Below are 24557 nucleotides of genomic sequence, written 5' to 3' on the forward strand. Positions count from 1 at the left end.
GTGTGGGTAGAATATATATCCCACGGGGGTAAAATTGAAAAAAGTTGAAAACATTTTTTTTTTGGACTTAGTCATTTTTCTGGTGTTTATCAGACTTTCAGATAGGGCAAATGTCAGTGAGCATTCCGATTTCAGCTCCAGAGCGATTCGCCCAATAAGGCATTGATATTTAGTCATTTTCAGCCAATTTTCTGGATTTTTGAAAATTTCACTTTTTTGTGAAAATATTCACTAAATGAGGGAATAATATGTGTGAGGGTACCCCAGGAGAGTTCCAAATGTGTGTGGGTAGAATATATACCACACGGGGATAAAATTGCAAAAAGTTGAAAACATTTTTTTTTTTGGACTTTGTCATTTTTCCGGCGTCTATCAGACTTTCAGATAGGGGAAAAGTCAGTGAGCGCTCCGATTTCAGTTCCAGAGCGATTCTCCCAATGAGTCCTTGATATTTAGTCGTTTTCAGCCAATTTTCTGGATTTTTGAAAATTTCACTTTTTTGTGAAAATATTCACTAAATGAGGGAATAATATGTGTGAGGGTACCCCAGGAGAGTTCCAAATGTGTGTGGGTAGAATATATATCCCACGGGGGTAAAATTTAAAAAAGTTGAAAAAATTTTTTTTGGGACTTAGTCATTTTTCCGGCGTTTATCAGATTTTCAGATAGGGGAAATGTCAGTGAGGGCTCCGATTTCAGTTCCAGAGCGATTCTCCCAATGAGTCCTTGATATTTAGTCGTTTTCAGCCAATTTTCTGGATTTTTGAAAATTTCACTTTTTTGTGAAAATATCCACTAAATGAGGGAATAATATGTGTGAGGGTACCCCAGGAGAGTTCCAAATGTGTGTGCGTAGAATACATATCCCACGGGGGTAAAATTGAAAAAACTTGAAAACATTTTTTTTTTTGGACTTATTCATTTTTCTGGTGTTTATCAGACTTTCAGATAGGGGAAATGTCAGAGAGCGCTCCGATTTCAGTTCCAGAGCGATTCTCCCAATGAGTCCTTGATATTTAGTCGTTTTCAGCCAATTTTCTGGATTTTTGAAAATTTCACTTTTTTGGAAAATATTCACTAAATGAGGGAGCAATATGTGTGAGGGTACCCCAGGAGAGTTCCAAATGTGTGTGGGTAGAATATATATCCCACGGGGGTAAAATTGAAAAAAGTTGAAAACATTTTTTTTTTTGGACTTAGTCATTTTTCCGGCGTCTATCAGACTTTCAGATAGGGGAAATGTCAGTGAGCATTCCGATTTCAGTTCCAGAGCGATTCGCCCAATGAGTCCTTGATATTTAGTCGTTTTCAGCCAATTTTCTGGATTTTTGAAAATTTCACCTTTTTGTGAAAATATCCACTTAATGAGGGAATAATATGTGTGAGGGTACCCCAGGAGAGTTCCAAATGTGTGTGGGTAGAATATATATCCCACGGGGGTAAAATTGAAAAAAGTTGAAAACATTTTTTTTTTTGGACTTAGTCATTTTTCTGGTGTTTATCAGACTTTCAGATAGGGGAAATGTCAGTGAGCGCTCCGATTTCAGTTCCAGAGCGATTCGCCCAATGAGTCCTTGATATTTAGTCGTTTTCAGCCAATTTTCTGGATTTTAGAAAATTTCACTTTTTTGTGAAAATATTCACTAAATGAGGGAATAATATGTGTGAGGGTACCCCAGGAGAGTTCCAAATGTGTGTGGGTAGAATATATATCACATGGGGGTAAAATTGAAAAAAGTTGAAAACATTTTTTTTTTGGACTTTGTCATTTTTCCGGCGTTTATCAGACTTTCAGATAGGGGAAATGTCAGTGAGCGCTCCGATTTCAGTTCCAGAGCGATTCGCCCAGTGAGTCCTTGATATTTCGTCGTTTTCAGGCAATTTTCTGAATTTTTGAAAATTTCACTTTTTTGTGAAAATATCCACTAAATGAGGGAATAATATGTGTGAAGGTACCCCAGGAGAGTTCCAAATGTGTGTGGGTAGAATATATATCCCACGGGGGTAAAATTGAAAAAAGTTGAAAACATTTTTTTTTTGGACTTAGTCATTTTTCTGGTGTTTATCAGACTTTCAGATAGGGCAAATGTCAGTGAGCATTCCGATTTCAGCTCCAGAGCGATTCGCCCAATAAGGCATTGATATTTAGTCATTTTCAGCCAATTTTCTGGATTTTTGAAAATTTCACTTTTTTGTGAAAATATTCACTAAATGAGGGAATAATATGTGTGAGGGTACCCCAGGAGAGTTCCAAATGTGTGTGGGTAGAATATATACCACACGGGGATAAAATTGCAAAAAGTTGAAAACATTTTTTTTTTTGGACTTTGTCATTTTTCCGGCGTCTATCAGACTTTCAGATAGGGGAAAAGTCAGTGAGCGCTCCGATTTCAGTTCCAGAGCGATTCTCCCAATGAGTCCTTGATATTTAGTCGTTTTCAGCCAATTTTCTGGATTTTTGAAAATTTCACTTTTTTGTGAAAATATTCACTAAATGAGGGAATAATATGTGTGAGGGTACCCCAGGAGAGTTCCAAATGTGTGTGGGTAGAATATATATCCCACGGGGGTAAAATTTAAAAAAGTTGAAAAAATTTTTTTTGGGACTTAGTCATTTTTCCGGCGTTTATCAGATTTTCAGATAGGGGAAATGTCAGTGAGCGCTCCGATTTCAGTTCCAGAGCGATTCTCCCAATGAGTCCTTGATATTTAGTCGTTTTCAGCCAATTTTCTGGATTTTTGAAAATTTCACTTTTTTGTGAAAATATCCACTAAATGAGGGAATAATATGTGTGAGGGTACCCCAGGAGAGTTCCAAATGTGTGTGCGTAGAATACATATCCCACGGGGGTAAAATTGAAAAAACTTGAAAACATTTTTTTTTTTGGACTTATTCATTTTTCTGGTGTTTATCAGACTTTCAGATAGGGGAAATGTCAGAGAGCGCTCCGATTTCAGTTCCAGAGCGATTCTCCCAATGAGTCCTTGATATTTAGTCGTTTTCAGCCAATTTTCTGGATTTTTGAAAATTTCACTTTTTTGGAAAATATTCACTAAATGAGGGAGTAATATGTGTGAGGGTACCCCAGGAGAGTTCCAAATGTGTGTGGGTAGAATATATATCCCACGGGGGTAAAATTGAAAAAAGTTGAAAACATTTTTTTTTTTGGACTTAGTCATTTTTCCGGCGTCTATCAGACTTTCAGATAGGGGAAATGTCAGTGAGCATTCCGATTTCAGTTCCAGAGCGATTCGCCCAATGAGTCCTTGATATTTAGTCGTTTTCAGCCAATTTTCTGGATTTTTGAAAATTTCACCTTTTTGTGAAAATATCCACTTAATGAGGGAATAATATGTGTGAGGGTACCCCAGGAGAGTTCCAAATGTGTGTGGGTAGAATATATATCCCACGGGGGTAAAATTGAAAAAAGTTGAAAACATTTTTTTTTTTGGACTTAGTCATTTTTCTGGTGTTTATCAGACTTTCAGATAGGGGAAATGTCAGTGAGCGCTCCGATTTCAGTTCCAGAGCGATTCGCCCAATGAGTCCTTGATATTTAGTCGTTTTCAGCCAATTTTCTGGATTTTAGAAAATTTCACTTTTTTGTGAAAATATTCACTAAATGAGGGAATAATATGTGTGAGGGTACCCCAGGAGAGTTCCAAATGTGTGTGGGTAGAATATATATCCCACGGGGGTAAAATTGAAAAAAGTTGAAAAAAATTTTTTGGGGACTTAGTCATTTTTCCGGCGTTTATTAGACTTTCAGATAGGGGAAATGTCAGTGAGCTCTCCGATTTCAGTTCCAGAGCGATTCTCCAAATGAGTCCTTGATATTTAGTCGTTTTCAGCCAATTTTCTGGATTTTTGAAAATTTCACTTTTTTGTGAAAATATTCACTAAATGAGGGAATAATATGTGTGAGGGTACCCCAGGAGAGTTCCAAATGTGTGTGGGTAGAATATATATCCCACGGGGGTAAAATTGAAAAAAGTTGAAAACATTTTTTTTTTTTGGACTTAGTCATTTTTCCGGCGTTTATCAGACTTTCAGATAGGGGAAATGTCAGTGAGCGCTCCGATTTCAGTTCCAGAGCGATTCTCCCAATGAGTCCTTGATATTTAGTCATTTTCTGCCAATTTTCTGGATTTTTGAAAATTTCACTTTTTTGTGAAAATATTCACTAAATGAGGGAATAATATGTGTGAGGGTACCCCAGGAGAGTTCCAAATGTGTGTGGGTAGAATATATATCCCACGGTGGTAAAATTGAAAAAAGTTGAAAACATTTTTTTTTTTGGACTTAGTCATTTTTCCGGCGTCTATCAGACTTTCAGATAGGGGAAATGTCAGTGAGCATTCCGATTTCAGTTCCAGAGCGATTCGCCCAATGAGTCCTTGATATTTAGTTGTTTTCAGCCAATTTTCTGGATTTTTGAAAATTTCACTTCTTTGTGAAAATATCCACTTAATGAGGGAATAGTATGTGTGAGGGTACCCCAGGAGAGTTCCAAATGTGTGTGCATAGAATATATATCCCACGGGGGTAAAATTGAAAAAAGTTGAAAACATTTTTTTTTTTGGACTTAGTCATTTTTCCGGCGTCTATCAGACTTTCAGATAGGGCAAATGTCAGTGAGCGCTCCGATTTCAGTTCCAGAGCGATTCGCCCTATGAGTCCTTGATATTTCGTCGTTTTCAGGCAATTTTCTGAATTTTTGAAAATTTCACTTTTTTGTGAAAATATCCACTAAATGAGGGAATAATATGTTTGAGGGTAACCCAGGAGAGTTCCAAATGTCTGTGGGTAGAATATATACCCCACGGGGGTAAAATTGAAAAAAGTTGAAAACATTTTTTTTTGGACTTAGTAATTTTTCTGGTGTTTATCAGACTTTCAGATAGGGCAAATGTCAGTGAGCATTCCGATTTCAGTTCCAGAGCGATTCGCCCAATGAGGCATTGATATTTAGTCGTTTTCAGACAATTTTCTGGATTTTTGAAAATTTCACTTTTTTGTGAAAATATCCACTAAATGAGGGAATAATATGTGTGAGGGTACCCCAGGAGAGTACCAAATGTGTGTGGGTAGAATATATATCCCACGGGGGTAAAATTGAAAAAAGTTGAAAAATTTTTTTTTGGTACTTAGTCATTTTTACGGCGTTTATCAGACTTTCAGATAGGGCAAATGTCAGTGAGCGCTCCGATTTCAGATCCAGAGTGATTCTCCCAATGAGTCCTTGATATTTAGTCGTTTTCAGACAATTTTCTGGATTTTTGAAAATTTCACTTATTTGTGAAAATATCCACTTAATGAGGGAATAATATGTGTGAGGGTACCCCAGGAGAGTTCCAAATGTGTGTGGGTAGAATATATATCCCACGGGGGTAAAATTGAAAAAAGTTGAAAAAAAATTTTTTTTGGACTTAGTAATTTTTCTGGTGTTTATCAGACTTTCAGATAGGGCAAATGTCAGTGAGCATTCCGATTTCAGTTCCAGAGCGATTCTCCCAATGAGGCATTGATATTTAGTCGTTTTCAGCCAATTTCTGGATTTTTGAAAATTTCACTTTTTTGTGAAAATATCCACTAAATGAGGGAATAATATGTGTGAGGGTACCCCAGGAGAGTTCCAAATGTGTGTGGGTAGAATATATATCCCACGGGGGTAAAATTGAAAAAAGTTGAAAACATTTTTTTTTTTGGACTTAGTCATTTTTCCGGCGTCTATCAGACTTTCAGATAGGGGAAATGTCAGTGAGCATTCCGATTTCAGTTCCAGAGCGATTCGCCCAATGAGTCCTTGATATTTCGTCGTTTTCAGGCAATTTTCTGAATTTTTGAAAATTTCACTTTTTTGTGAAAATATCCACTAAATGAGGGAATAATATGTTTGAGGGTACCCCAGGAGAGTTCCAAATGTCTGTGGGTAGAATATATACCCCACGGGGGTAAAATTGAAAAAAGTTGAAAACATTTTTTTTTGGACTTAGTCATTTTTCCGGCGTCTATCAGACTTTCAGATAGGGGAAATGTCAGTGAGCGCTCCGATTTCAGTTCCAGAGCGATTCGCCCAATGAGTCCTTGATATTTCGTCGTTTTCAGGCAATTTTCAAAAATTTCACTTTTTTGTGAAAATATCCACTAAATGAGGGAATAATATGTGTGAGGGTACCCCAGGAGAGTTCCAAATGTGTGTGGGTAGAATATATATCCCACGGGGGTAAAATTGAAAAAAGTTGAAAAAAATTTTTTGGGGACTTGGTCATTTTTCCGACGTTTATCAGACTTTCAGATAGGGCAAATGTCAGTGAGCGCTCCGATTTCAGTTCCAGAGCGATTCGCCCTATGAGTCCTTGATATTTCGTCGTTTTCAGGCAATTTTCTGAATTTTTGAAAATTTCACTTTTTTGTGAAAATATCCACTAAATGAGGGAATAATATGTTTGAGGGTAACCCAGGAGAGTTCCAAATGTCTGTGGGTAGAATATATACCCCACGGGGGTAAAATTGAAAAAAGTTGAAAACATTTTTTTTTGGACTTAGTAATTTTTCTGGTGTTTATCAGACTTTCAGATAGGGCAAATGTCAGTGAGCATTCCGATTTCAGTTCCAGAGCGATTCGCCCAATGAGGCATTGATATTTAGTCGTTTTCAGACAATTTTCTGGATTTTTGAAAATTTCACTTTTTTGTGAAAATATCCACTAAATGAGGGAATAATATGTGTGAGGGTACCCCAGGAGAGTACCAAATGTGTGTGGGTAGAATATATATCCCACGGGGGTAAAATTGAAAAAAGTTGAAAAATTTTTTTTTGGGACTTAGTCATTTTTACGGCGTTTATCAGACTTTCAGATAGGGCAAATGTCAGTGAGCGCTCCGATTTCAGATCCAGAGTGATTCTCCCAATGGGTCCTTGATATTTAGTCGTTTTCAGACAATTTTCTGGATTTTTGAAAATTTCACTTTTTTGTGAAAATATCCACTAAATGAGGGAATAATATGTGTGAGGGTACCCCAGGAGAGTACCAAATGTGTGTGGGTAGAATATATACCCCAAGGGGGTAAAATTGAAAAAAGTTGAAAACATTTTTTTTGGGACTTGGTCATTTTTCCGACGTTTATCAGACTTTCAGATAGGGCAAATGTCAGTGAGCATTCCGATTTCAGTTCCAGAGCGATTCGCCCAATGAGTCCTTGATATTTAGTCGTTTTCAGCCAATTTTCTGGATTTTTGAAAATTTCACTTTTTTGTGAAAATATTCACTAAATGAGGGAATAATATGTGTGAGGGTACCCCAGGAGAGTTCCAAATGTGTGTGGGTAGAATATATACCACACGGGGGTAAAATTGAAAAAAGTTGAAAACATTTTTTTTTGGACTTAGTCATTTTTCCGGCGTCTATCAGACTTTCAGATAGGGGAAATGTCAGTGAGCGCTCCGATTTCAGTTCCAGAGCGATTCGCCCAATGAGTCCTTGATATTTAGTCGTTTTCAGCCAATTTTCTGGATTTTTGAAAATTTCACTTTTTTGTGAAAATATCCACTTAATGAGGGAATAATATGTGTGAGGGTACCCCAGGAGAGTTCCAAATGTGTGTGGGTAGAATATATATCCCATGGGGGTAAAATTGAAAAAAGTTGAAAACATTTTTTTTTTGGACTTAGTCATTTTTCCGGCGTCTATCAGACTTTCAGATAGGGGAAATGTCAGTGAGCGTTCCGATTTCAGTTCCTTAGCGATTCGCCCAATGATTCCTTGATATTTTTTTGTGTTCAGCCAATTTTCTGGATTTTTGAAAATTTCACTTTTTTGTGAAAATATCCACTAAATTAGGGAATAATATGCGTGAGGGTACCCCAGGAGAGTTCCAAATGTGTGTGGGTAGAATATATATCCCACAGGGGTAAAGTTGAAAAAAGTTGAAAAATCTTTTTTTTTGGACTTAGTCATTTTTCCAGCATTTATCAGACTTTCAGATAGGGGAAATGTCAGTGAGCGCTCCGATTTCAGTTCCAGAGCGATTCGCCCAATGAGTCCTTGATATTTCGTCGTTTTCAGCCAATTTTCTGGATTTTTGAAAATTTTATTTTTTTGTGAAAATATCCACTAAATGAGGGAATAATATGTGTGAGGGTACCCCAGGAGAGTTCCAAATGTGTGTGGGTAGAATATATATATCCCACAGGGTTAAAATTGAAAAAAGTTGAAAATTTTTTTTTTTTGTACTTAGTCAATTTTCCGGCATTTATCAGACTTTCAGAGAGGGGAAATGTCAGTGAGCGTTCCGATTTCAGTTCCAGAGCGATTCGCCCAATGAGTCCTTGATATTTAGTCATTTTCTGCCAATTTTCTGGATTTTTGAAAATGTCACTTTTTTGTGAAAATATCCACTTAATGAGGGAATAATATGTGTGAGGGTACCCCAGGAGAGTTCCAAATGTGTGTGGGTAGAATATATATCCCACAGGGTTAAAATTGAAAAAAGTTGAAAATTTTTTTTTTTGTACTTAATCAATTTTCCGGCGTTTATCAGACTTTCAGATATGGGAAATGTCAGTGAGCATTCCGATTTCAGTTAAAGAGCGATTCGCCCAATGATTCCTTGATATTTTGTCGTGCGTGTTCAGCCAATTTTCTGGATTTTTGAAAATTTCACTTTTTTTGTGAAAATATCCACTTAATGAGGGAATAATATGTGTGAGGGTACCCCAGAAGAGTTCCAAATGTGTGTGGGTAGAATATATATCCCACGGGGGTAAAGTTGAAAAAAGTTGAAAATTTTTTTTTTTTTGACTTAGTCATTTTTCCGGCGTTTATCAGACTTTCAGATAGGGGAAATGTCAGTGAGCATTCCGATTTCAGTTCCAGAGCGATTCGCCCAATGATTCCTTGATATTTCGTCGTGTTCAGCCAATTTTCTGGATTTTTGAAAATTTCACTTTTTTGTGAAATTATTCACTAAATGAGGGAATAAAATGTGTGAGGGTACCCCAGGAGAGTTCCAAATGTGTGTGGGTAGAATATATATCCCACAGGGTTAAAATTGAAAGAAGTTGAAAATTTTTTTTTTTTGTACTTAGTCAATTTTCCTGCGTTTATCAGACTTTCAGATAGGGGAAATGTCAGTGAGCATTCTGATTTCAGTTCCAGAGCGATTCGCCCAATGAGTCCTTAATATTTAGTCGTTTTCAGCCAATTTTCTGGATTTTTGAAAATTTCTTTTTTTTGTGAAAATATCCACTAAATGAGGGAATAATATGTGTGAGAGTACCCCAGGAGAGTTACAAATGTGTTTGGGTAGAATATATATCCCACAGGGTTAAAATTGAAAAAAGTTGAAAAATTTTTTTTTTTGTAATTAGTCAATTTTCCGGTGTTTATCAGACTTTCAGATACGGGAAATGTCAGTGAGCATTCCGATTTCAGTTCCAGAGCGATTCGCCCAATGATTCCTTGATATTTCGTTGTGTTCAGCCAATTTTCTGGATTTTTGAAAATTTCACTTTTTTGTGAAAATATCAACTAAATGAGGGAATAATATGTGTGAGGGTACCCCAGGAGAGTTCCAAATGTGTGTGGGTAGAACGTATATCCCACGGGGGTAAAGTTGAAAAAAATTTTTTTTTGGACTTATTCATTTTTCCGGTGTTTATCAGACTTTCAGATAGGGGAAATGGCTGTGCGCATTCCGATTTCAGTTCCAGAGCGATTCGCCCAATTATTCCTTGATATTTCGTCGTTTTCAGCCAATTTTCTGGATTTTTGAAAATTTCACTTTTTTGTGAAAATATCCACTAAATTAGGGAATAATATGTGTGAGGGTACCCCAGGAGAGTTCCAAATGTGTGTGGGCAGAATATATATCCCACAGGGTTAAAATTGAAAAAAGTTGAAATTTTTTTTTTTTTTGTACTTAGTCAATTTTCCGGCGTTTATCAGACTTTCAGATAGGGGAAATGTCAGTGAGCATTTCGATTTCAGTTCCAAAGCGATTCGCCCAATGAGTCCTTCATAATTAGTCGTTTTCAGCCAATTTTCTGGATTTTTGAAAATTTCTATTTTTTGTGAAAATATTCACTAAATGAGGGAATAATATGTGTGAGGGTACCCCAGGAGAGTTCCAAATGTGTGTGGGTAGAATATATATCCCACGGGGGTAAAATTGAAAAAAGTTTAAAAAAATATTTTTTGGGACTTAGTCATTTTTCCGGTGTTTATCAGACTTTCCTATAGGGGAAATGTCAGTGAGAGTTCCGATTTCAGGTCCAGAGCGATTCGCCCAATGAGACCTTGATATTTAGTCGTTTTCAGCCAATTTTCTGGATTTTTGAAAATTTCACTCTTTTGTGAAAATATCCACTAAATGAGGGAATAATATGTGTGAGGGTACCCCAGGAGAGTTCCAAATGTGTGTGGGTAGAATATATATCCCACGGGGGTAAAATTGAAAAAAGTTGAAAATTTTTTTTTTGGGACTTAGTCATTTTTACGGCGTTTATCAGACTTTCCTATAGCGGAAATGTCAGTGGGCGTTCCGATTTCAGTTCCAGAGCGATTCGCCGGATGAGTCCTTGATATATAGTCGTTTTTAGGCAATTTTCTGGATTTTTGAAAATTTCACTTTTTTGTGAAAATATCCACTAAATGAGATAATAATATGTGTGAGGGTACCCCAGGAGAGTTCCAAATGTGTGTGAGTAGAATATATATCCCACGGGGGTAAAATTGAAAAAAGTTGAAATTTTTTTTTTTTGAGACTTAGTCATTTTTCTGGCGTTTATCAGACTTTCAGATAGGGGAAAAGTCAGTGATCGTTCCGATTTCAGTTCCAGAGCTATTCGCTGGATGAGTCCTTGATATGTAGTCGTTTTCAGCCAATTTTATGGATTTTTGAAAATTTCACTTTTTCGTGAAAATATCCACTAAATGAGGGAATAATATGTGTGAGGGTACCCCAGGAGAGTTCCAAATGTGTGTGGGTAGAATATATATTCCACGGGGGTAAAATGTAAAAAAGTTAAAAAAAATTTTTTTTTGGACTTAGTCATTTTTACGCCGTTTATCAGACTTTCAGATAGGGGAAATGTCAGTGAGAGTTCCGATTTCAGTTCCAGAGCGATTCGCCCAATGCGTCCTTGATAGTTAGTCGTTTTCAGCCAATTTCCTGGATTTTTGAAAATTTCCCTTTTTTTGTGAAAATATCCACTAAATGAGGGAATAATATGTGTGAGGGTATCCCAGGAGAGTTCCAAATGTGTGTGGGTAGAATATATATCTCACGGGGGTAAAATTGAAAAAGTTGAAAAAAATTTTTTTTGGGACTTAGTCATTTTTCCGGCGTTTATCAGACTTTCAGATAGGGGAAATGTCAGTGAGAGTTGCGATTTCAGTTCCAGAGCGATTCACCCAATGAGTCCTTGATATGTAGTCGTTTTCATCCAATTTTTTGTATTTTTGAAAATTTCACTTTTTTGTGAAAATATCCACTAAATGAGGGAATAATATGTGTGAGGGTACCCCAGGAGACTGTGAAATGTGTGTGGGTAGAATATATATCCCACAGGGTTAAAATTGAAAAAAGTTTTAAAAAATTTTTTTTTTGCACTGTCATTTTTCTGGCGTTTATCAGACTTTCAGATAGGGGAAATGTCAGTGAGAGTTGCGATTTCAGTTCCAGAGCGATTCGCCCAATGAGTCCTTGATATGTAGTCGTTTTCATCCCTTTTTCTGGATTTTTGAAAATTTCACTTTTTTGTGAAAATATCCACTAAATGAGGGAATAATATGTGTGAGGGTACCCCAGGAGAGTTCCAAATGTGTGTGGGTAGAATCTATATCCCACGGGGGTAAAATTGAAAAAAGTTGAAAAAATTTTTTTTTTGGACTTAGTAATTTTTCCGACGTTTATCAGACTTTCAGATAGGGGAAATGTCAGTGAGCATTCCGATTTCAGTTCTAGAGCGATTCGCCCAATGAGTCCTTGATATTTAGTCGTTTTCAGCCAATTTTCTGGATTTTTGAAAATTTCACTTTTTTGTGAAAGTATCCACTAAATGAGGGAATAATATGTGTGAGGGTACCCCAGGAGAGTTCCAAATGTGTGTGGGTAGAATATATATCCCACAGGGTTAAAATTGAAAAAAGTTGAAAAAAAATTTTTTTTTGACTTAGTCATTTTTTTGGCGTTTATCAGACTTTCAGATAGGGGAAATGTCAGTGAGCGTTCCAATTTCAGTTCCAAAGCGATTCGACAGGTGAGTCCTTGATATTTCGGTGGTTTTAGGCAGTTTTCTGAATTTTTGAAAATTTCACTTTTTTGTGAAAATATCCACTAAATGAGGGAATAATATGTGTGAGGGTACCCCAGGAGAGTTCCAAATGTGTTTGGGTAGAATATATATCCCACGGGGGTAAAATTGAAAAAAGTTGAAAAAAATTTTTTTTGGGACTTAGTCATTTTTCCGGCGTTTATCAGACTTATAGATAGAGGAAATGTCAGTGAGAATTCCACTTTCTGTTCCAGAGCAATTCGCCAGATGAGTCCTTGATATTTAGTCGTTTTCAGCCAATTTTCTGGATTTTTGAAAATTTCTCTTTTTTGTGAAAAAATCCACTAAATGAGGGAATAATATGTGTGAGGGTACCCCAGGAAAGTTCGAAATGTGTGTGGATAGAATTATATCCCACGGGGGTAAAATTGAAAAAAAAATTTTTTTGTACTTAGTCATTTTTCCGGCGTTTATCAGACTTTCAGATAGAGGAAATGTCAGTGAGCGTTCCGATTTCAGTTCCAGAGCGATTCGCCGGGTGAGCCCTTGATATTTCATTGGTTTAAGGAAATTTTCTGAATTTTTGAAAATTTCTCTTTTTTGTGAAAAAATCCACTAAATGAGGGAATAATATGTGTGAGGGTACCCCAGGAAAGTTCCAAATGTGTGGGTAGAATATATATCCCACGGTGGTAAAATTGGAAAAAGTTGAAAAAATATATTTTTTTGACTTAGTAATTTTTCCGGCGTTTATCAGACTTTCAGATAGGGGAAATGTCAGTGAGCATTCCGATTTCAGTTCCAGAGCGATTCGCCCAATGAGTCCTTGATATTTAGTCGTTTTCAGCCAATTTTCTGGATTTTTGAAAATTTCACTTTTTTGTGAAAATATCGACTAAATGAGTGAATAATATGTGTGAGGGTACCCCAGGAGAGTTCCAAATGTGTGTGAGTAGAATATATATACCACAGGGTTAAAATTGAAAAAAGTTGAAAAAATATTTTTTTTTTACTTAGCAATTTTTCCGGCGTTTATCAGACTTTCAGATAGGGGAAATGTCAGTGAGCATTCCGATTTCAGTTCCAGAGCGATTTGCCAATGAGTCCTTGATATTTAGCTGTTTTCAGCCAATTTTCTGGATTTTTGAAAATTGCACTTTTTTGTGAAAATATCCACTAAATGAGGGAATAATATGTGTGAGGGTACCCAAGGAGAGTTCCAAATGTGTGTGGGTAGAATATATATCCCGCAGGGTTAAAATTGAAAAAAATATTTTTTTTGCACTTAGCCATTTTTCCAGCGTTTATCAGACTTTCAGATAGGGGAAATGTCAGTGAGCATTCCGATTTCAGTTCCAGAGCGATTCGCCCAATGAGTCCTTGATATTTAGTCGTTTTCAGCCAATTTTCTGGATTTTTGAAAATTTCACTTTTTTGTGAAAATATCCACTAAATGAGGGAATAATATGTGTAAGGGTACCCCAGGAGAGTTACAAATGTGTGTGGGTAGAATATATATCCCACAGGGTTAAAATTGAAAAAAGTTGAAAAAAATTTTTTTTTGCACTTAGTCATTTTTCCAGCGTTTAGCAGACTTTCTGATAGGGGAAATGTCAGTGAGCATTCCAATTTCAGTTCCAGAGTGATTCGCCCAATGAGTCTTTGATATTTAGTCGTTTTCAGCCAATTTTCTGGATTTTTGAAAATTTCACTTTTTTGTGAAAATATCCTCTAAATGAGGGAATAATATGTGTGAGGGTACCCCAGGAGACTGTGAAATGTGTGTGGGTAGAATATATATCCCACAGGGTTAAAATTGAAAAAAGTTTTAAAAAATTTTTTTTTTGCACTGTCATTTTTCCGGCGTTTATCAGACTTTCAGATAGGGGAAATGTCAGTGAGAGTTGCGATTTCAGTTCCAGAGCGATTCGCCCAATGAGTCCTTGATATGTAGTCGTTTTCATCCCTTTTTCTGGATTTTTGAAAATTTCACTTTTTTGTGAAAATATCCACTAAATGAGGGAATAATATGTGTGAGGGTACCCCAGGAGAGTTCCAAATGTGTGTGGGTAGAATCTATATCCCACGGGGGTAAAATTGAAAAAAGTTGAAAAAAATTTTTTTTTGGACTTAGTAATTTTTCCGACGTTTATCAGACTTTCAGATAGGGGAAATGTCAGTGAGCATTCCGATTTCAGTTCTAGAGCGATTCGCCCAATGAGTCCTTGATATTTAGTCGTTTTCAGCCAATTTTCTGGATTTTTGAAAATTTCACTTTTTTGTGAAAATATCCACTAAATGAGGGAATAATATGTGTGAGGGTACCCCAGGAGAGTTCCAAATGTGTGTGGGTAGAATATATATCCCACAGGGTTAAAATTGAAAAAAGTTGAAAAAAAAATTTTTTTTGACTTAGTCATTTTTTTGGCGTTTATCAGACTTTCAGATAGGGGAAATGTCAGTGAGCGTTCCAATTTCAGTTCCAAAGCGATTCGACAGGTGAGTCCTTGATATTTCGGTGGTTTTAGGCAGTTTTCTAAATTTTTGAAAATTTCACTTTTTTGTGAAAATATCCACTAAATGAGGGAATAATATGTGTGAGGGTACCCCAGGAGAGTTCCAAATGTGTTTGGGTAGAATATATATCCCACGGGGGTAAAATTGAAAAAAGTTGAAAAAAATTTTTTTTGGGACTTAGTCATTTTTCCGGCGTTTATCAGACTTATAGATAGAGGAAATGTCAGTGAGAATTCCACTTTCTGTTCCAGAGCAATTCGCCAGATGAGTCCTTGATATTTAGTCGTTTTCAGCCAATTTTCTGGATTTTTGAAAATTTCTCTTTTTTGTGAAAAAATCCACTAAATGAGGGAATAATATGTGTGAGGGTACCCCAGGAAAGTTCCAAATGTGTGTGGATAGAATATATATCCCACGGGGGTAAAATTGAAAAAAAAATTTTTTTGTACTTAGTCATTTTTCCGGCGTTTATCAGACTTTCAGATAGAGGAAATGTCAGTGAGCGTTCCGATTTCAGTTCCAGAGCGATTCGCCGGGTGAGCCCTTGATATTTCATTGGTTTAAGGAAATTTTCTGAATTTTTGAAAATTTCTCTTTTTTGTGAAAAAATCCACTAAATGAGGGAATAATATGTGTGAGGGTACCCCAGGAAAGTTCCAAATGTGTGGGTAGAATATATATCCCACGGTGGTAAAATTGGAAAAAGTTGAAAAAATATATTTTTTTGACTTAGTAATTTTTCCGGCGTTTATCAGACTTTCAGATAGGGGAAATGTCAGTGAGCATTCCGATTTCAGTTCCAGAGCGATTCGCCCAATGAGTCCTTGATATTTAGTCATTTTCAGCCAATTTTCTGGATTTTTGAAAATTTCACTTTTTTGTGAAAATATCGACTAAATGAGTGAATAATATGTGTGAGGGAACCCCAGGAGAGTTCCAAATGTGTGTGAGTAGAATATATATACCACAGGGTTAAAATTGAAAAAAGTTGAAAAAATATTTTTTTTTTACTTAGCAATTTTTCCGGCGTTTATCAGACTTTCAGATAGGGGAAATGTCAGTGAGCATTCCGATTTCAGTTCCAGAGCGATTTGCCAATGAGTCCTTGATATTTAGCTGTTTTCAGCCAATTTTCTGGATTTTTGAAAATTGCACTTTTTTGTGAAAATATCCACTAAATGAGGGAATAATATGTGTGAGGGTACCCCAGGAGAGTTCCAAATGTGTGTGGGTAGAATATATATCCCACAGGGTTAAAATTGAAAAAAGTTGAAAAAAAATTTTTTTTGCACTTAGTCATTTTTCCAGCGTTTAGCAGACTTTCTGATAGGGGAAATGTCAGTGAGCATTCCAATTTCAGTTCCAGAGTGATTCGCCCAATGAGTCTTTGATATTTAGTCGTTTTCAGCCAATTTTCTGGATTTTTGAAAATTTCACTTTTTTGTGAAAATATCCTCTAAATGAGGGAATAATATGTGTGAGGGTACCCCAGGAGAGTTCCAAATGTGTGTGGGTAGAATATATATCCCACGGGGGTAAAATTGAAAAAAGTTGAAAATTTTTTTAGGGGGACTTAGTCATTTTTCCGGCGTTTATCAGACTTTCAGATAGGGGAAATGTCAGTGAGCATTCCGATTTCAGTTCCAGAGCGATTCGCCCAATGAGTCCTTGATATTTAGTTGTTTTCAGCCAATTTTCTGGATTTTTGAAAATTGCACTTTTTTGTGAAAATATCCACTAAATGAGGGAATAATATGTGTGAGGGTACCCCAGGAAAGTTCCAAATGTGTGTGGGTAGAATATATATCCCACGGGGGTAAAATTGAAAAAAGTTGAAAAATTTTTATTTTTTGGACTTAGTCATTTTTCCGGCGTTTATCAGACTTTCAGATAGGGGAAATGTCAGTGAGCATTCCAATTTCAGTTCCAGAGCGATTCTCCGGATGAGTACTTGATATTTAGTCGTTTTCAGCCAATTTTCTGAATGTTTGAAAATTTCACTTTTTTTTGTGAAAATATCCACTAAATGAGGGACTAATATGTGTGAGGGTACCCCAGGAAAGTTCCAAATGTGTGTGTGTAGAATATATATCCCACAGGGTTAAAATTGAAAAAAGTTGAAAAAAATTTTTTTTTTGCACTTAGTCATTTTTCCGGCGTTTTTCAGACTTTCAGATAGGGGAAATGTCAGTGAGCATTCCAATTTCAGTTCCAGAGCGATTCGCCGGATGAGTCCTTGATATTTAGTCGTTTTCAGCCAATTTTCTGGATTTTTGAAAATTTCACTTTTTTGTGAAAATATCCACTAAATGAGGGAACAATATGTGTGAGGGTACCCCAGGAGAGTTCCAAATGTGTGTGGGTAGAACATATATCTATATCCCACGGGGGTAAAATTGAAAAAAGTTGAAAAAATTTTATTTTTGGACTTAGTAATTTTTCCGACGTTTATCAGACTTTCAGATAGGGGAAATGTCAGTGAGCATTCCGATTTCAGTTCTAGAGCGATTCGCCCAATGAGTCCTTGATATTTAGTCGTTTTCAGCCAATTTTCTGGATTTTTGAAAATTTCACTTTTTTGTGAAAATATCCACTAAATGAGGGAATAATATGTGTGAGGGTACCCCACGAGAGTTCCAAATGTGTGTGGGTAGAATATATATCTATATCCCACGGGGGTAAAATTGAAAAAAGTTGAAAAAATTTTTTTTTTGGACTTATTAATTTTTCCGGCGTTTATCAGACTTTCAGATAGGGGAAATGTCAGTGAGCATTCTGATTTCAGCTCTAGAGAGATTCGCCCAATGAGTCCTTGATATTTAGTCGTTTTCGGCCAATTTTCTGGATTTTTGAAAATTTCACTTTTTTGTGAAAATATCTACTAAATGAGGGAATAATATGTGTGAGGGTACCCCAGGAGAGTTCCAAATGTGTGTGGGTAGAATATATATCCTACGGGGGTAAAATTGAAAAAAGTTGAAAAAAATATTTTTTTTGCACTTAGTCATTTTTCCAGCGTTTATCAGACTTTCAGATAGGGGAAATATCAGTGAGCATTCCGATTTCAGTTCCAGAGCGATTCGCCCAATGAGTCCTTGATATTTAGTCGTTTTCAGCCAATTTTCTGGATTTTTGAAAATTTCACTTTTTTGTGAAAATATCCACTAAATGAGGGAATAATATGTGTGAGGGTACGCCAGGAGAGTTCCAAATGTGTGTGGGCAGCATATATATCCCACAGGGGTAAAATTGAAAAAAGTTGAAACATTTTATTTTTTTGGACTTACCGGCGTTTATCAGACTTTCAGATAGGGGAAATATCAGTGAGCATTCCGATTTCAGTTCCAGAGCGATTCGCCCAATGAGTCCTTGATATTTATTCGTTTTCAGCCAATTTTCTGGATTTTTGAAAATTTCAGTTTTTTGTGAAAATGTCCACTAAATGAGGGAATAATATGTGTGAGGGTATCCCAGGAAAGTTCCAAATGTGTGTGGGTAGAATATATATCCCACGGGGGTAAAATTGAAAAAAGTTGAAAATTTTTTTTTTGGGGGACTTAGTCATTTTTCCGCCGTTTATCAGACTTTCAGATAGGGGAAATGTCAGTGAGAATTCCGATTTCAGTTCCAGAGCGATTTGCCCAATGAGTCCTTGATATTTATTCGTTTTCAGCCAATTTTCTGGATTTTTGAAAATTTCACTTTTTTGTGAAAATATCCACTAAATGAGGGAATAATATGTGTGAGGGTACCCCAGGAGAGTTCCAAATGTGTGTGGGTAGAATATATATCCCACAGGATTAAAATTGAAAAAAGTTGAAAAAAATATTTTTTTTGCACTTAGTCATTTTTCCAGCGTTTATCAGACTTTCAGATAGGGGAAATGTCAGTGAGCATTCCGATTTCAGTTCCAGAGCGATTCGCCCAATGAGTCCTTGATATTTAGTCGTTTTCAGTCAATTTTCTGGATTTTTGAAAATTTCACTTTTTTTGTGAAAATATCCACTAAATGAGGGAATAATATGTGTGAGGGTACCCCAGGAGAGTTCCAAATGTGTGTGGGTAGAATATATATCCCACAGGGTTAAAATTGAAAAAAGTTGAAAAACATGTTTTTTGCACTTAGTCATTTTTCCAGCGTTTATCAGACTTTCAGATAGGGGAAATGTCAGTGAGCATTCCGATTTCAGTTCCAGAGCGCTTCGACCAATGAGTCCTTGATATTTAGTCGTTTTCAGACAATTTTCTGGATTTTTGAAAATTTCACTTTTTTGTGAAAATATCCACTAAATGAGGGAATAATATGTGTGAGGGTACCCCAGGAGAGTTCCAAATGTGTGTGGGTACAATATACAGTGGGTACGGAAAGTATTCAGACCCCTTTAAATTTTTCACTCTTTGTTTTATTGCAGCCATTTGTTAAATTGTAGAAGTTCATTTTTTTCTCATTAAAGTACACTCTGCACCCCATCTTGTCTGAAAAAAAAACAGAACTGTAGAAATTTTTGCACATTTATTAAAAAAGAAAAATTGAAATATCACATGGTCATAAGTATTCAGACCTTTTGCTCAGACACTCATATTTAAGTCACATGCTGTTCATTTCCTTGTGATCCTCCTTGAGATGGTTCTACTCCTTCTTTGGAGTCCAGCTGTGTTTAATTAGACTGATAGGACTTGATTTGGAAAGGCACACACCTGTCTATATAAGACCTCACAGCTCACAGTGCATGTCAGACCAAATGAGAATCATGAGCTCAAAGGACCTGCCCAAGGAGCTCAGAGACAGAATTATGGCAAGGCACATATCTGGCCAAGGTCACAAAATAATTTCTGCAGTACTAAAGGTTCCTAAGAGCACAGTGGCCTCCATAATCCTTAAATGGAAGAAGTTTGGGACCACAAAATGTCTTCCTAGACCTGGCCGTCCAGCCAAACTGAGCAATCGTGGGAGAAGAGCCTTGGTGAGAGAGGTAAAGAAGAATCCCAAGATCACTGTGGCTGAGCTCCAGAGTTGCAGTGGGGGGAAGGGAGAAAGTTCCACAAAGTCAACTATCACTGCAGCCCTCCACTAGTCGGGCCTTTATGCCAGAGTGGCCAACGGGAGTCTCTCCTCATTGCAAGCATATGAAAGCCCACATAGAGTTTGCTCAAAAGCACATGAAGGACTCCTAGACTATGAGAAATAAGATTCTCTGGTCTAATGAGATGAAGACAGAACTTTTTGGTAATAATTCTAAGTGGTATGTGTGGAAAAAAACAGGCACTGCTCATCACCTGCTCAATACAATCCCAGCAGTGAAACATGGTGGTGGCAGCATCATGCTATGGGGGTGTTTTTCAGCTGCACGGACAGGACGACTGGCTGCAATTGAAGGAAACATGAATGCAGCCAAGTACAGAGATATACTGGATGAAAACCTCTCCCAGAGTGCTCTGGACCTCAGACTTGGCCGAAGGTTCACCTTCCAACAAGACAATGACCCTAAGCACACAGCTAAAATAACAAAGGAGTGGCTTGAGAAAAACTCTGTGACCATTCTCGACTGGCCCAGCCAGATCCCTGACCTTAACCCAATTGAGCATCTCTGGAGAGACCTGAAAATGGCTGTCCATCAACGTTCACCATCCAACCTGATGGAACTGAAGAGGATCTGCAAGGAAGAATGGCAGAGTATCCCCAAATCCAGGTGTGATAAACTTGCTGCATCATTCCCAAGAAGACTCATGGCTGTACTAGATCAAAAGGGTGCTTCTACTCAATACTGAGCCAAGGGTCTGAATTCTTATGACCATGTGATATTTCAGGGTTTTTTTTTAATAAATTTGCAAAAATTTCTACATTTCTGTTTTTTCTCAGTCAAGATAGGATGCAGAGTGTACGTTAATGAGAAAAAAAATGAACTTTTTAGAATTTACCAAATGGCTGCAATGAAACAAAGAGTGAAAAATTTAAAGGGGTCTGAATACTTTCTGTACCCACTGTATATCCCACGGAGGTAAAATTTAAAAAAGTTGAAAAAAATTTTTTTTTGGACTTAGTCATTTTTCCGGCGTTTATCAGACTTTCAGATAGGGGAAATGTCAGTGAGCATTCTGATTTCAGTTCCAGAGCGATTTGCCCAATGAGTCCTTGATATTTAGTCGTTTTCAGCCAATTTTCTGGATTTTTGAAAATTTAACTTTTTTGTGAAAATATCCACTAAATGAGGAAATAATATATGTGAGGGTACCGCTGGAGAGTTCCAAATGTGTGTGGGTAGAATATATATCCCACAGGGTTAAAATTGAAAAAAGTTGAAAAAAATATTTTTTTTGGACTTAGTCATTTTTCCGGCGTTTATCAGACTTTCAGATAGGGGAAATGTCAGTGAGCATTCCGATTTCAGTTCCAGAGCGATTCGCCCAATGAGTCCATGATATTTAGTCGTTTTCAGCCAATTTTCTGGATTTTTGAAAATGTCACTTTTTTGTGAAAATATCCACTAAATGAGGGAATAATATGTGTGAGGGTACCCCAGGAGAGTTCCAAATGTGTGTGGGTAGAATATATATCCCACAGGGTTAAAATTGAAAAAAAAATTTTTTTTCTAATTAGTCATTTTTCCGGCTTTTATCAGACTTATAGATAGGGGAAATGTCAGTCAGCGTTCCGATTTCAGTTCCAGACCGACTTGCTGGGTGAGTCCTTTTTATTTCGTTGGTTTTAGGCAATTTTCTGAATTTTTGAAAATTTCACTTTTTTGTGAAAATATCCACTAAATGAGGGAATAATATGTGTGAGGGTACCCCAGGAGAGTTCCAAATGTGTGTGGGTAGAATATATATCCCACGGGGGTAAATTTTAGAAAAGGTGAAAAAAATTTTTTTTGGACTTGGTCATTTTTCCGGCGTTTATCAGACTTTCAGATAGGGGAAATGTCAGTGAGCGTTCCGATTTCAGTTCCAGAGCGATTCGCCCAATGAGTCTTTGATATTTAGTCATTTTCAGCCAATCTTCTGGATTTTTGAAAATTTCACTTTTTGTGAAAATATCCACTAAATGAGGGAATAATATGTGTGAGGGTACCCCAGGAGAGTTCCAAATGTGTGTGGGTAGAATATACAGTGGGTACGGAAAGTATTCAGACCCCTTTAAATTTTTCACTCTTTGTTTTATTGCAGTCATTTGTTAAATTGTAAAAGTTAATTTTTTTTCTCATTAAAGTACACTCTGCACCCCATCTTGTCTGAAAAACAACAGAACTGTAGAAATTTTTGCACATTTATTAAAAAAGAAAAATTGAAATATCACATGGTCATAAGTATTCAGACCTTTTGCTCAGACACTCATATTTAAGTCACATGCTGTTCATTTCCTTGTGATCCTCCTTGAGATGGTTCTACTCCTTCATTAGAGTCCAGCTGTGTTTAATTAGACTGATAGGACTTGATTTGGAAAGGCACACACCTGTCTATATAAGACCTCACAGCTCACAGTGCATGTCAGACCAAATGAGAATCATGAGCTCAAAGGACCTGCCCAAGGAGCTCAGAGACAGAATTATGGCAAGGCACATATCTGGCCAAGGTCACAAAATAATTTCTGCAGTACTAAAGGTTCCTAAGAGCACAGTGGCCTCCATAATCCTTAAATGGAAGAAGTTTGGGACCACAAAATGTCTTCCTAGACCTTGCAGTCCAGCCAAACTGAGCAATCGTGGGAGAAGAGCCTTGGTGAGAAAGGTAAAGAAGAATCCCAAGATCACTGTGGCTGAGCTCCAGAGTTGCAGTGGGGGGAAGGGAGAAAGTTCCACAAAGTCAACTATCACTGCAGCCCTCCACTAGTCGGGCCTTTATGCCAGAGTGGCCAACGGGAGTCTCTCCTCATTGCAAGACATATGAAAGCCCGCATAGAGTTTGCTCAAAAGCACATGAAGGACTCCTAGACTATGAGAAATAAGATTCTCTGGTCTAATGAGATGAAGACAGAACTTTTTGGTAATAATTCTAAGTGGTATGTGTGGAAAAAAACAGGCACTGCTCATCACCTGCTCAATACAATCCCAACAGTGAAACATGGTGGTGGCAGCATCATGCTATGGGGGTGTTTTTCAGCTGCACGGACAGGACGACTGGCTGCAATTGAAGGAAACATGAATGCGGCCAAGTACAGAGATATACTGGATGAAAACCTCTCCCAGAGTGCTCTGGACCTCAGACTTGGCCGAAGGTTCACCTTCCAACAAGACAATGACCCTAAGCACACAGCTAAAATAACAAAGGAGTGGCTTGAGAAAAACTCTGTGACCATTCTCGACTGGCCCAGCCGGATCCCTGACCTTAACCCAATTGAGCATCTCTGGAGAGACCTGAAAATGGCTGTCCATCAACGTTCACCATCCAACCTGATGGAACTGGAGAGGATCTGCAAGGAAGAATGGCAGAGTATCCCCAAATCCAGGTGTGATAAACTTGCTGCATCATTCCCAAGAAGACTCATGGCTGTACTAGATCAAAAGGGTGCTTCTACTCAATACTGAGCCAAGGGTCTGAATTCTTATGACCATGTGATATTTCAGGGTTTTTTTTTAATAAATTTGCAAAAATTTCTACATTTCTGTTTTTTCTCAGTCAAGATAGGATGCAGAGTGTACGTTAATGAGAAAAAAAATGAACTTTTTAGAATTTACCAAATGGCTGCAATGAAACAAAGAGTAAAAAATTTAAAGGGGTCTGAATACTTTCTGTACCCACTGTATATCCCACGGAGGTAAAATTTAAAAAAGTTGAAAAAAATTTTTTTTTGGACTTAGTCATTTTTCCGGCGTTTATCAGACTTTCAGATAGGGGAAATGTCAGTGAGCATTCTGATTTCAGTTCCAGAGCGATTTGCCCAATGAGTCCTTGATATTTAGTCGTTTTCAGCCAATTTTCTGGATTTTTGAAAATTTAACTTTTTTGTGAAAATATCCACTAAATGAGGAAATAATATATGTGAGGGTACCGCTGGAGAGTTCCAAATGTGTGTGGGTAGAATATATATCCCACAGGGTTAAAATTGAAAAAAGTTGAAAAAAATATTTTTTTTGGACTTAGTCATTTTTCCGGCGTTTATCAGACTTTCAGATAGGGGAAATGTCAGTGAGCATTCCGATTTCAGTTCCAGAGCGATTCGCCCAATGAGTCCATGATATTTAGTCGTTTTCAGCCAATTTTCTGGATTTTTGAAAATGTCACTTTTTTGTGAAAATATCCACTAAATGAGGGAATAATATGTGTGAGGGTACCCCAGGAGAGTTCCAAATGTGTGTGGGTAGAATATATATCCCACAGGGTTAAAATTGAAAAAAAAAAATTTTTTCTAATTAGTCATTTTTCCGGCTTTTATCAGACTTATAGATAGGGGAAATGTCAGTCTGCGTTCCGATTTCAGTTCCAGACCGACTTGCTGGGTGAGTCCTTTTTATTTCGTTGGTTTTAGGCAATTTTCTGAATTTTTGAAAATTTCACTTTTTTGTGAAAATATCCACTAAATGAGGGAATAATATGTGTGAGGGTACCCCAGGAGAGTTCCAAATGTGTGTGGGTAGAATATATATCCCACGGGGGTAAATTTTAGAAAAGGTGAAAAAAATTTTTTTTGGACTTGGTCATTTTTCCGGCGTTTATCAGACTTTCAGATAGGGGAAATGTCAGTGAGCGTTCAGATTTCAGTTCCAGAGCGATTCGCCCAATGAGTCTTTGATATTTAGTCATTTTCAGCCAATCTTCTGGATTT

Source organism: Phyllobates terribilis, unplaced genomic scaffold (genome assembly GCF_046119375.1).
Source record: "Phyllobates terribilis strain yellow unplaced genomic scaffold, ASM4611937v1 Scaffold_13__5_contigs__length_258822181, whole genome shotgun sequence".
NCBI lineage: Eukaryota > Metazoa > Chordata > Amphibia > Anura > Dendrobatidae > Phyllobates > Phyllobates terribilis.